This window comes from Dendrobates tinctorius, unplaced genomic scaffold (genome assembly GCF_039654945.1).
Source record: "Dendrobates tinctorius isolate UK_male_01 unplaced genomic scaffold, ASM3965494v1 ptg000243l, whole genome shotgun sequence".
NCBI lineage: Eukaryota > Metazoa > Chordata > Amphibia > Anura > Dendrobatidae > Dendrobates > Dendrobates tinctorius.
In genome coordinates, this window is record NW_027361910.1 from 8,389,823 (window position 1) to 8,404,271 (window position 14,449).

The 14,449-nt window shown below is 43.1% G+C and overlaps 1 protein-coding gene across 3 annotated transcripts in view; it reads right to left on the bottom strand.

Moving 5' to 3' along the window:
* Nucleotides 1-14,449, bottom strand: part of PIWIL1 (piwi like RNA-mediated gene silencing 1) — a 376,145-nt gene that overhangs the window by 327,310 nt on the left and 34,386 nt on the right. The window lies entirely within an intron of this gene.

The following is a 14,449-nucleotide window of genomic DNA, read 5'->3' on the forward strand; positions in this document are numbered from 1 at the left end:
AACCCCCCACACCGACTGACGGGGCGATCTGCCACCGCCGTCAGCATCTGCTCCCCCTCCCCTTCCGATCACCCCCACAGTCGGCAGATTCATTCATTACATTTTGATCACTGTGATAGAGCCCATCACAGTGATCAAAATAAAAAAAATAGTAAATCACCCCCCCTTATCACCCCCCATAAGTAGGGACAAATAGAAAAAAAAAAAAAATATTTTATTTATTTTATTATTAGGGCTAGAATTAGAGTTAGGGTTACTGTTAGAATTAGGGTTGGAATTAGGGTTAAGATTAGGGGTGTGTTGGGGTTAGAGTTGGGATTAGGGATTAGGCTTGTTGTTAGGGTTGGGATTAGGGGTGTATTGGGGTTGTTAGGATTAGGGGTGTGTTGGGGTTATGGTTGGAGTTACAATTGAGGGGTTTCCACTGTTTAGGCACATCAGGGGGTCTCCAAACGCGACATTGATTCCAGCCAATTTTGCGTTCAAAAAGTCAAAACGGTGCTCCCTCCCTTCCAAGCCCCGACGTTTGCCCAAACAGTGGTTTATCCCAAGATATGGGGTATCAGAGTACTCAGGAAAAAATGCACAACAACTTTGGGGGTATTCTCCTGTTACCCTTGGGAAAATAAAAAATTGGGGACTAAAAAATTATTTCTGTGGGAAAAAAAATGATTTTTTTATTTTCACGGCTCTGCGTTATAAACTTCTGTGGAGCACTTGGGGGATAAAAGTGCTCACCACACATCTAGATAAGTTCCTTTGGGGGTCTAGTTTCCAAAATGGGGTCACTTGTGGGCTTTCTACTGTTTAGGCACATCAGAGGCTCTGCAAACATAATGACGCCCGCAGACCATTCCATCAAAGTCTACATTTCAAAACGTCACTACTTCCCTTCCGAGCCCCGACGTGTTCCCAAACAGTGGTCCCCCCCCACATATGGGATACCAGTGTACTCAGGACAAACAACTTTTGGGGTCCAATTTCTCCAGTTACCCTTGTGAAAATAAAAAATTGCGGGCTGAAAAGTAATTTCTGGAGGAAAAATATTTTTTTTATTTTCACGGCTCTGTGTTATAAACTTCTGTGAAGCACTTGGGGGTTTAGAGTGCTCACCACACATCAAGATAAGTTCCTTGGGGGGGACTAGTTTCCAAGATGGGGTCACTTGTGGGGGTGCTCCAATGTTTAGGCACAAGGGGCTCTCCATACGCAACATGGTGTTCGCTAACGATTGGAGCTACCGTATATACTTGTGTATAAGCTAAAAAGTAATTTTTGGAGGAAAAAAATGATTTTTTATTTACACGGCTCTGCGCTATAAACTTCTGTGAAGCACTTGGGGGTTTAGAGTGCTCACCACACATCTAGATAAGTTCCTTGGGGGGGTCTAGTTTCCAAAATGGGGTCACTTGTGGGGGTGCTCCAATGTTTAGGCACACAGGGGCTCCCCATACGTAACATGGTGTTCGCTAATGATTGGAGCTACCGTATATACTTGTGTATAAGCCGACCCGTGTATAAGCCGACCCCCCCTAATTTTGTCACAAAAAAACTGGGAAAACTTATTGACTCGCGTATAAGCCTGTCTGATCGTGTGGAGCAGCTCGCTGCGGAAGTGCGGGGAATTTCCGCCTACCTTGCTCATTCACATGCTGCTGAACCAAACATCCCTACTCCTGATGTGTTTTTTGGGGATCAGTCTAAATTTTTGCATTTCAAAAATTGTAAATTATTTTTTGCCTTGAAGCCTAACTCGTCAGGGAGCTCCGCGCAGCAGGTTAAAATTGTCATCTCTTTGCTGCGTGGCGATCCCCAGGATTGGGCGTTTTCTTTGAAACCGGATGATCCTATTCTGACTAATGTGAACGCATTTTTTCAAGCCTTGGGGTTGTTGTATGATGAACCTAATGCTATTGATCAGGCTGAAAAGACCCTGTTGGCATTGAGCCAGGGTCGAGATTCTGCAGAATTGTACTGTCAAAAATTCCGCAAGTGGGCGGTCCTTACTACCTGGAATGATAATGCCTTGGCAGCTCTCTTTCGGAAGGGTTTGTCAGAAGCCGTAAAAGATACTATGGTGGGATTTCCTGTTCCCTCTGGTCTTGACGATTCTATGTCATTAGCCATTCAGGTTGATCGGCGTTTACGTGAACGCAGGACTGCACGAGAGGTGTTGCCACCTGTTGAACAAGTGTCTGAACCTATGCAATGTGATAGAGTTTTGTCCAGGGAGCAACGTCAGGAGTTCAGAAGGCGTAATAAGCTGTGGTTTTTTTGTGGCGATGCCTCGCATATTATTTCTGTCTGTCCTAAACGAGAGAAACGTTTTGCACACACGTTTTCTGTGGGTGGTGTTCAACCTAAGTTTCTTCTGGCTATTACTCTGATCTGCTCCCTGTCAACATTTTCCGCCAAGGCTTTTGTGGATTCGGGAGCAGCCCTGAATCTAATGGACTTGGATTTTGCTAAACGTTGTGGATTTCCGATGACACCTCTGCGGACGCCTATCCCGTTGAGGGGGATTGATGCTACTCCTTTGGCGAAAAATAAACCTCAGTTTTGGACCCAGGTGGTAATGCATGTCGCCCCAGACCATCAAGAAAATTGCAGATTTTGGTGTTGCATAATTTGCATGATACCATTGTTCTGGGGTTTCCCTGGTTGCAAATTCATAATCCAGTTTTGGATTGGAAATCTGTGTCTGTGGTGAGTTGGGGTTGTCAGTGTGCCCTTAGTGAGGCTCCGTTTTTTTCCACCTCTCCTCAGTCGCATGATGTTCCTGACTATTTGGCGGATTTTTATGATGTATTTAGTGAGAATGAGTCTGCGTCTTTGCCTCCTCATAGGAGTTATGACTGTGCAATTGAACAGAGCCCGGGGTGTAAATTTCCTAAGGGTCAGCTCTTCAATTTATCTGTACCCGAGCACGAGGCTATGCGATCCTATATTAAGGAGGCGTTGGAGAAGGGTCATATTAGACCATCCTCTTCACCCTTAGGTGCCGGGTTTTTTTTTCGTGGCCAAAAAGGATGGTTCATTAAGGCCTTGTATTGATTATCGTGCCCTCAACAAAATTACTATTAAATATCAGTATCTGTTACCCCTGATTTCGGATCTATTCTCCAGAGTTAACCCCTTCACGACCTTTGACGCCACGTAGGCGTCATGAAAAGTCGTGCCAGAACGACCCATGACGCCTATGTGGCGTCATGACTTTAAAGCCCCCCTGCGGGTCGGGCGACCTAGGTCACTGAAAGGTCACCCGACCCGCAGATACAGGGGGCTTTGTTCTTCGCCACAGGGGGCGTGGCTTTGCCCCCACGTGGCTACGATCGCTCTGATTGGCTGCTAAAAGTGAAACAGCCAATCAGAACGATAGTAATATTTCATCAATGAAAATTGATGAAATATTACAATCCAGCCATGGCCGATGCTGCAGTAGCATCGGACATGGCTGGAGACACCGATTCCACCCCCCCCACCCTGCAACTGAATGACAGCGGCGTTCTGCCGCCGCTGTCATCATCTGCCCCCTCCCATTCCTTCTGCTCCCCGCCAGCTTCCGATAACCCCCTCACCCCCTCTCACCTCCCCCGGCACCTTCTAAGTCCCCCTGTCGCTTCCGGTGTCCGGCGGGTCCAGTTCATGGGCGCAGCCATTTTGGAAAATGCCGGCTGCAGATTCCATTCTTTCATTTTGATCACTCTCACAGTGATCAAAATGAAAGAAAAAGTAAATAAACCCCCCGATTATCACCCCCATAGGTAGGCACAACTAATAAAGTAAAGAAAATATTTTTATTTTTCCATTAGGGTTAGGGTTGAAAAGAGGGTTAGGGTTGAAAAGAGGGTTAGGGTTGGAAAGAGGGTTAGGGTTGGAAAGAGGGTTAGGGTTGGAAGGAGGGTTAGGGTTGGAAGGAGGGTTAGGGTTGGAAAGAGGGTTAGGGTTAGGATTGGAAAGAGGGTTAGGGTTGAATTAGGGGTAGGGTTGGAATTAGGGTTAGGGTTGGAATTAGGGTTGGAATTAGGGTTAGCATTGGAATTAGGGTTAGCATTGGAATTAGGGTTAGCATTGGAATTAGGCTTAGGCTTGTGGTTAGGGATGTGTTAGGGTTAGGGGTGTGTTGGGGTTAGGGTTGGAGTTAGAATTGAGGGGTTTCCACTGTTTAGGCACATCAGGGGGTCTCCAAACGCGACATGGTGCAACCATTGATTCCAGCCAATTTTGCGTTCAAAAAGTCAAATGGTGCTCCTTCCCTTTCAAGCCCTGACATGTGCCCAAACAGTGGTTTACCCCAACATATGGGGTATCAGCGTACTCAGGAAAAATTGCACAACTTTTGGGGACTAATTTCTCGTGTTACCCTTGGGAAAATAAAAAATTGGGGGCTATTTTGTGGAAAAAAATGATTTTTTCATTTTCACATCTCTGCATTATAAATTTCTGTGAAGCACTTGGGGGTTCAAAGTGCTCACAACACATCTTACATACGTTCCTTGGAAGGTCTAGTTTCCAAAATGGAGTCACTTGTCGGGGGTTTCCACTGTTTAGGCACATCAGAGGCTCTGCAAACGTAATGACGACCGCAGACTATTCCATCAAAGTCTGCATTTCAAAACGTCACTACTTCCATTCCGAGCCCTGACGTGTGCCCAAACAATGGTTCCCCCCCACATATGGGGTATTAGCGTACTCAGGACAAACTGGACAACAACTTTCGGGGTCCAATTTCTCCTGTTACCCTTGTGAAAATAAAAAATTGCGAGCTAAAAAATCATTTTTTGAGGAAAAAAAAATATTTTTTATTTTCATGGCTCTGCGTTATAATTTTCTGTGAAGCACTTGGGGGTTCAAGGTGCTCACCACACATCTAGATAAGTTCCTTGGGGGTCTAATTTCCAAAATGAGGTCACATGCGGGGGGTTTCTACTGTTTAGGCACACAGAGGCTCTGCAAATGTAACATGACACCCTCAGACCATGCCATCAAAGTCAGCATTTCAAAATGTCACTACCTCCCTGCGGAGCCCCGACGTCTGCCCAAACAGTGGTCCCCCCCCCCACATATGGGGTACCAGTGTACTCAGGACTAACTGTACAACAACTTTTGGGGTCCAATTTATCCTGGTACCCCTGTGAAAATAAAAAATTGCGGACTAAAAATAATTTTTTTAAGAAAAAAAAATATTTGTTATTTTCACGGCTCTACGTTATAAACTTCTGTGAAGCACCCTGGGGGTTCAAAGTGCTCACTATGCATCTAGATAAGTTCCTTAGGGGGTCTAGTTTCCATAATGGGGTCATTTGTGGGGGAGCTCCAAAGTTTAGGCACACAGGGGCTCTCCAAACACGACATGGTGTCCGCTAACGATTGGAGCTAATTTTCATTTCAAAAAGTCAAATGGCACTCCTTCGCTTCTGAGCCCTGCCGTGCGCCCAAACAGTGGTTCCCCCCCCACATATGGGGTACCAGAGTACTCAGAACAAACTGGACAACAACTTTTGTGGTCCAATTTCTCCTGTTACCCTTGTGAGAAAAAAAAAAATAGCGTGCTAAAAAATCATTTTTGAGGAAAAAAATTTATTTTTTATTTTCACTGCTCTACGTTATAAACTTTTGTGAAGCACTTGGGGGTTCAAAGTGCTCCCTACACATCTAGATAAGTTCCTTAAGGGGTCTAGTTTCCAAAATGGTGTCACTTGTGGGGGAGCTCCAATGTTTAGGCACACAGGGGCTCTCCAAACGCGACATGGTGTCCGATAACGATTGGAGCTTATTTTCCATTCAAAAAGTCAAATGGTGCTCCTTCCCTTCCGGGCCCTGCCGTGCGCCCAAACAGTGGTTTATGACCACATATGAGGTATTGGAGTACTCAGGAGAAATTGTCCAACAAATTTTAGGATCCATTTTATCCTGTTGCCCACGTAAAAATGAAAAAACTGAGGCTAAAAGATAATTTTTGTGAAAAAAAGTACTTTTTTTTTTACAGATCAATTTGTGAAGCACCTGGGGGTTCAAAGTGATCACTATGCATCTAGATAAGTTTCTTGGGGGGGGTCTAGTTTCCAAAATGGGGTCACTTGTGGGGAAGCTCCAGTACTTAGGCGCACAGCGACTCTCCAAACGCGACATGGCAAGCGCTAAATATTCCAGCATATTTTCCATTCAAAAAGTCAAATGTGCTCCTTCCCTTCCGAGCCCTGCCGTGCGCCCAAACAGTGGTTTATGACCACATATGAGGTATCGGTCTACTCAGGAGAAATTGCCCAACAAATTTTAGGATCCATTTTATCCTGTAGCCCATGTGAAAATGAAAAAAATTAATGATAAAAGAAAATTTGTGGTGCAAAAAATAAAATGTCCATTTTTTCCTTCCACGTTGCTTTAGTTCCTGTGAAGCACCTGAAGGGTTAATAATCTCCTAGAATGTAGTTTTGAGTAGCTTGAGGGGTGCAGTTTTTAGAATGGTGTCACTTTTGGGTATTTTCTGCCATATAGACCCCTCAAAGTAACTTCAAATGTGAGGTGGTCCCTAAAAAAAATGGTTTTGTAAATATTGTTGTAAAAATGAGAAATCGCAGGTCAACTTTTAACCCTTATAACTTCCTAACAAAAATAAGTGTTTCCAAAATTGTGCTGATGTAAAGTAGACATGTGGGAAATGTTATTTATTAAAGGGGTTGTCCGGGCTTTTCACATAATCTCAGTGCATATCTGGGCTGCAGAATGGTGATAATAAGTAATTTACTTTCTGTCACCAGTTTGCAGGGTTTTGTAGATATCAGTGTCTTGCTTCTGAGCAGAACGTCCAGGGGGGGTATGTTCTGGCATTGAAATGAGAACTGGTCGTTTCCTCCTACTCTACTACGATTTTCCCTCCTAACTATAGTTTCACTTTCCATAGATCACTGTTCAGTGTGTGTCTGGGGGAGGAGCAGCTGGGTGGTTCTGCTCTCTGCACTGAGGCTGCTAGAGGGGGAGGATTTGTTACTGTGTGAGTAGGGCTTGTTCATGTGGACAGGGAGGGCCTGTTGCTATGGAGGGTGGGGTTGTTGCTATAGAGGGCAGTGTTGTGAGTTCATTTTCCCCTTCACCATTGAGGTCTGATGAACTCCCTCTTCTGGTGATGGATGGTAGTGAGGCTGATTACAAAGCACCTGAGCAGAATGATGATGACTGGGATGGCTGACTGGATATAAGGCAGCCGACGCCCTTCTGCCTTGCGGGTGATTACTCTGAGGGATTCTTGGAGACCAGTCTGATTCCTGCTCCTCAAAAGCTAAGTTTTCGGCTCTACTTTTTGCATTTGTGTTCTGCCTTGTTTTTCTGGATTTCTGCCTTTCCCTGCTGGGTGAGCTGAAAAAAATGGTTTTGTAAATATTGTTGCAAAAATGAGAAATCGCTGGTCAACTTTTAACCCTTATAACTTCCAAACAAAAATAAGTGTTTCCAAAATTGTGCTGATGTAAAGTAGACATGTGGGAAATGTTATTTAGTAACTATTTTGTGTCACATCACTCTCTGGTTTAACAGAATAAAAATTCAAAATTTGAAAATTGCAAAATTTTCAAAATTTTAGCCAATTATCTGTTTTTTTCACAAATAAACGCAAAAATTATCAACCTAAGTTTACCACTAACATGAAGCCCAATATGTCACGAAAAAACAATCTCAGAATCGCTAAGATGCGTTGAAGAGTTCCAGAGTTATTACCTCATAAAGGGACACTGGTCAGAATTGCAAAAAATGGCCAGGTCATTAAGGTCAAAATAGGCTGGGTCATGAAGGGGTTAAAGGTGCTTGCTGGTTTACCAAGCTTGACCTCAGGGGGGCGTATAATCTTATCCGCATTAAGCATGGGGATGAATGGAAGACGGTGTTTAATACTCCGGAGGGACATTTTGAGTACCTGGTGATGCCTTTTGGGCTCACTAATGCCCCTTCTGTCTTCTAGTGCTTCATGAACGACATTTTCCGAGACTTTGTGGATAAATTTTTGATTATCTATCAGGATGATATTTTGATCTTCTCCAAGGATTGGGATTCTCATGTGGAACATGTTCAGACTGTGTTCTGGATCTTGAGGGAGAATTCCCTCTATGTCAAGGGATCGAAATGCCTTTTTGGGGTACAGAGGATTTCTTTTTTGGGATTTATTTTGTCTCCGTCAACTATTGAAATGGACCCGGCCAAGGTACAGGCCATTTATGATTGGGTTCAGCCCACTTCTTTGAAGGCCCTCCAGAAGTTTTTGGGTTTTGCTAATTTTTATCGGAAATTTACAGCAAAATTTTCTAGTATTGCCATGCCATTGACTGATCTGACTAAAAAGGGTGCTGATGTGTTGAATTGGTCTCCGGAGGCTGTTTCTTCCTTTCAGGAGCTGAAGCGAAGATTCACTTCTGCCCCGGTTTTGCGGCAACCTGATGTCTCACTCCCGTTCCAGGTAGAGGTGGACGCTTCTGAGATTGGTGCAGGAGATGTTTTGTCCCAAAAGGATCCTGTAACATCTAAAATGAATCCCTGTGCTTTCTTTTCCCGAAAGTTCTCTCCATCTGAACGTAACTATGATCTGGGGAATCGGGAACTGTTAGCCATGAAATGGGCATTTGAGGAGTGGAGACATTGGTTGGAGGGAGCTAAACACCAAGTTGTGGTCCTCACTGACCACAAGAGTTTGATTTACCTGGAGTCGGCCAAACGCTTGAACCCTAGACAGGCTAGATGGGCCTTGTTTTTTACACGTTTTGATTTTGTGGTCTCTTTTCTTCCTGGCACTAAGAATGTCAAGGCAGACGCCCTCTCTAGGAGCTTCTTTGCTGATTCTCCTGTGGTGACCAAGCCTGCTACCATCTTAGGCGAAGGGGTAGTTCTTTCTGCCATCTCGCCCGATTTGAGACGTGCTCTGGAAGCCTTCCAGGAGGACAAACCTGAGCGTTGTCCCAGTGGAAAGTTGTATGTTCCTGACAGGGTGGATTTGATTTAAATCTAACTGATTTAAATCATGATTTAAATCACTAGTCAGTAAGGCTTGATTTAAATCAGTGATTTAAATCAAAGTTTCTACCTAAACTAGTTCTTGCTTCTTTAACATGCAAGTAGATGAAGATTTTTAGAATTACTTTTTATATTACTTTTTTCTCCCCAGTTTAATGGGTTAATCATTCATATTTGGACACCACTGTTCTGTTGTACTTAGGAAGGAGAAAAATAATCCTGACCTTAATAACAATTTAAATAGATTTATTTAACTGAAACAATAACAACATTACAGCATAAGTTATTTGCTTAAACAAACATCCATGTTTGTTAACTAATTTGGCTAAACAAAATACATATATATTTTAAGAAACTTAGACTGTCAGCCCAGCCGACACATGAAAAACTTAAATACTACTGTCCCTGCTGTCCTCTGTAGCTCACTTGTCGTCATCTTCATCATCATCTTCTTCTTTGTTCCTATTCATAATCTGGAAAAGAAAAACAAGCTTTCCTGCTTTATTGGGTCCCAACCGATTTCTCAATTTAGAATGAATGAGTCCAAAGGAAGAGAATATTCTTTCAACGCCTGCAGAAGAAGCTACTGCTGTTAAAAGTGAAATCATTACTTGAACAGTCTCTAAATCCAAGCGCTTAAGTGACTTCCACCAGTTTACTGGTGTGACCTTCCTTAAAATATCTTCAGCAAACATATATTTCTTGAATGGTTCCCCCTTAGCTCTGAAGTTTATTATAGTTGGCATTAAAGATGGATGATTGCTGGATACCCATGTCATAGCTAACTCCTCTTCCTCAGCACTTAAGTTTTGACCCTGATATTGGATATTGACAATATTTGCCAAAAAATGAGCTGGAGTCAGTGCTTGTCCCATTCGTTTACTGCTTGTAATTTAATTCTGTCCATGTGTAGTTCTGTTTTTAAGTGTTCACTCAGTTCCTTCCAAATTTCAACAGCATCCGCAATAAAACAGCTATTTTTCTGTATTTTGTTTAAAGCTTGAGAGATGGGTTTCAGGAAGCTCAGCATATGTTCAACATTTCTCTTAAGCCCAATGTTGAGGATTTTGGCCGTGACAGTGCCATCTATTTTATCTCGATTTTCTTCACAAAGTGTCATCAGAATAGGCCAGTTTTTGATATACTGCTCAAAACAGTCCACCACAGAGTTCCATCTAACATCTTGTGGGAGCGTTAGCTTGGTTCCACCCATCCTTTTCAGAGCTGCTGCAGCAAAATGATTATTACGGAAGTATTTAGCAATTTCAACAACATTAGCCTTTATTTCTGGAACACTTAAGTCTTTGGCTAAGAGGTGCAGCAAATTTGAGCACTGCAACCATATGTTATTAGCAGCTTTGTATTCCCTCCCTGCTCTTCTAAATCTCTTCTCATCTTGGATACGTTTGCAGCATTTTCAGTGACCAAACTGCGTACTAGACATTTGAATTTTTGTTCACATGTCGTTATAGCTTTTACTGCCACTTCTTGTAAGTATTCTGCTGTGTGTGCATTTCCTGACGTATCAGTTGTTTGTGCAAGGAAGACTTTACCTTCTTCTGTTGTTATACAAGCACATACAATAGGATCATTGTGGACATTACTCCACCCATCAATACTTAGGTTAACAATTTTACCCTCCAGAGCTGTTGCACATTGCTCCATTTCTCTGTCATACACTTGATCCAGCAGTTTCCCTGCAACATCAGCTCTGCTGGGTGGACTGTATTCTGGTCCAGTGACTGAACTATATTAATGAAATGTGGGTTCTCAGTCAGACGGAAAGAAGAGTTCGTTGCATAAATAAACTGGGCAATTTTTTCATCAATCAACTCTTTTTCTAATCTGCTAGTTCTTATCACAAACCTATCTATGGTGGTTCCAGGAGGTAAAGGTTTTTTCTTCCTTTTGGGTGATGGTGATATGTGGCTGTGGGTGTCTGATGCTGCTGCTGCTGCTGCTAATGAAGCACTATCCTGGATGGATAACTCTGAAACTGTAGAACAGGATGATGGTGATCTTGGAGGTGGATAGTTTCCAGAATCCATGAATTCCTCTAAACAAAAAAAGTCAATGCTGTTATTTTATTGTTTATACAATTTCTGCTTATTGTACACAACACATCACTGCCCCTGCCCCAAAAGGAATATTTGTTTTTCTTCATAACTGTACCAAATGACAGTAACATGCAGTAATAATAAGAAATATAATTTTTCTCACACATGACAGTTCAGTCTTTAGAAATAGGATTCAATAAAAATGTTTACCAACCTGAAGATCCTGCCTGTTCAGAAGTGTTTCTTTGGTCATCTTCATCACCGCACTTCTCATGATGTTGCCTCATTCGCGCCACCAGGCCTTGCATCTCTTTGTTGCATCGTTTGCATTTTGCACGCATGCCTGCCTTACAGATAGGCGAAGGAGCTTCATTAAAATATTCCCAAACTGGGTCTCTTTTACGGCCTGCTGCCATTATAAGGAAAGAATGTAATAAACCTCAGATCGTACACACAAACAGATCCAGACTTGTCTGTCTGTGGCTATGCTGCAGTATTGTGCTCAAAGTTTCACTTTCATTTTCTTGTTTGCTTGCCCTTCCTCCTCCTCACACTTAGATTCACATTCTTCTTGTGTTGTGCAGATCTATTCCACTCCAAACAATCAGAAACATATTGTCTAACTTCTTGGACTTGGCACTGAAGGGGTTGATTCTGTATTCATAGGTTTGTAGAACAATAGGATTAAGGTCTTTTTCTCAACTCTGTTCATGTTGTAACATTTTTGCCGTGAAGAAGAGGCTGGAACCTCTGCGGAGTCAAATTCAGTTTTGAGAACTGCGTAAGTAAAGCGAGCGTCTGTGATAATATAGGAGAGAAACTGCCCACTAATCCTACAGAAACCTCTGGAAGAGCATGGCATTGTGAATGTTACACATATACAGCCTTTATTCTACTGAGTTAAACAACTCAGCTTTATCTCATGATGGAAGAACCTTTGGATGGTAAAATATTTTCCTCAAAAAGCAGTTTATTGAAAAAAATCCGATTTAAATCAAAAAAATCCGATTTGTTTTTAATTTTTTTTAAATAAACATTGATTTTTATCCACCCTGGTTCCTGACCAGTGGAAGAAGAGAGTGATGTCTGAAGTTCATTGCTCTGCATTGGTTGGTCATCCAGGTATTTTTGGTACTAGAGATCTGGTGAGTCGGTCTTTTTGGTGGCCCGCCTTGTCTCGTGATGTCAGGAATTTTGTGCAGTCCTGTGGAACTTGCTCCCGGTCTAAACCTTGTTCTCGCTCTAGTGGGTTGTTGATGCCTTTGCCGGTCCCCAGGAGGCCATGGACCCATATTTCAATGGATTTCATCTCTGATATGCCTGTCTCTCAGAGAATGACTGTTATTTGGGTGATTTGTGATAGGTTCTCTAAGATGGTTCATCTTGTACCACTCCCTAAGTTGCCATCTTCCTCTGAGTTGGTGCCCCTGTTTTTGCAACAGGTGGTTCGCTTGCACGGGATTCCTGAGAACATTGTATCTGACAGAGGAGTTCAATTTGTGTCTAGATTTTGGAGGACTTTCTGTTCCAAGCTGGGAATTCAGTTGTCCTTCTCTGCTTTTCACCCTCAGACCAATGGGCAGACGGAGAGAACAAACCAGACCTTGGAGTCATATTTGAGATGTTTTATTTCCGCTGATCAGGATGATTGGGTTTCATTTTTGCCCTTGGCCGAGTTTGCTTTGAATAATAGAGCTAGTTCTGCCACTTTGATGTCACCTTTTTTTTGTAACTTTGGGTTTCATCCTCGATTTTCTTCAGGGCAGGTGGAGCCTTCTGCCTGCCCAGGTGTTGACACTGTGGTGGAGAGAATGCACCAGATCTGGGACCAAGTGGTGGATAAGTTATCTCTCTCCCAGGAAAAGGCCCAGCGGTTTTCCAACCGACATAGGACCATTGGTCCCCAGTTTAAGGTTGGTGATATGGTTTGGTTATCATCAAAAAATATCGCTATGAAGGTGGCTTCTCCTAAGTTTAAGCCTAGATTTATTGGACCTTACAAGGTATTGGAGATTATTAATCCGGTCTCTTTTCGTTTGGCTCTTCCTGTCACATTTAAAATTCATAATGTGTTTCATAAGTCCTTGTTGAAGAGGTTTGTTGAACCAGTTGTTCCTGGGGTGGCACCTCCGGACCCTGTATTAGTTGAAGGTAACATGGAATATGAGGTAGAGAAGATACTGGATTCCTGTCTGGCTAGACGGAGACTCCAGTATTTGGTTAAGTGGAAGGGTTATGGTCAGGAGGATAATTCCTGGGTCTCTGCCTCTGATAATCATGCCAAAAGATTGGTGCGTGCCTTTCATCGGGCTCACCCTGATCGCCCTGGTGGCGTGGATGAGGGTTTGGTGACCCCTCCTCAAGGGGGAGGTACTGTTGTGAGTTCATTTTCCCCTTCACCATTGAGGTCTGATGAACTCCCTCTTCTGGTGAAGGAAGGTAGTGAGGCTGATTACTAAGCACCTGAGCAGAATGATGACTGGGTGACTGGGATTGCTGACTGGATATAAGGCAGCCGACGCCCTTCTGCCTTGCGGGTGATTACTCTGAGGGATTCTTGGAGACCAGTCTGATTCCTGCTCCTCAAAAGCTAAGTTTTCTGCTCTACTTTTTGCATTTGTGTTTTGGTTTTGTTTTGCCTTGTTTTTCTGGATTTCTGCCTTTCCCTGCTGGGTGAGCTGAATTCCTTTTTGTTTTGTCTTCAGATAATACCTGAGTACTGATATAGTCTTTTTGAAGCCTAGCATCTTCAGGGCTTTTTTCCCTATCAGTCTGTTGGCTCTTGTTTTTGAGAGGGTTTTGGCAGATTGCAGACAGCAGCTTTTCTATTCTGTCCTATTTAGTTAGCTTGGGCCCCATCATTTGCTCAGCCTATCTTTCTATCTGTGTGAGTGTTTTTTCATCTTGCTTCACCGTCATTATATGTTGGGGGCTGCCTATTGCTTTGGGGTCTGCTCTGGGGCAGTTTAGATTTCCCTTTCTGTCTTTAGGCTATGTAGTTCTCCGGCTGTGATCGAGGGGTCTAGGGCACCGTAGGAACCCCCCACGGCTACTGCTAGTTGTTGTTGATAGGTTCAGGGGTCTGCAATCCGATAGCTGCCAACTTCTCTGGTTTTCTGGACTTAGCTAGTATTTCTGTTTTTGCCTCCTACGGTGACTCATTCATAACAGGGCAGATTTTTAGTAGAGTAGGAGGAACCGACCAGTTCTCATTTCAATACCAGAACACCCCCCATCCTTGGACGTTCTGCTTAGAAGCAAGACACTGATATCTAGTAAACCCTGCAAACTGGTGACAGAAGATAAATTACTTATTGTCATCATTCTGCAGCCAAGATATGCACTGAGATTATGTGAAAAGCCAGGACAATCCCTTTAACTATTTTGTGTCACAT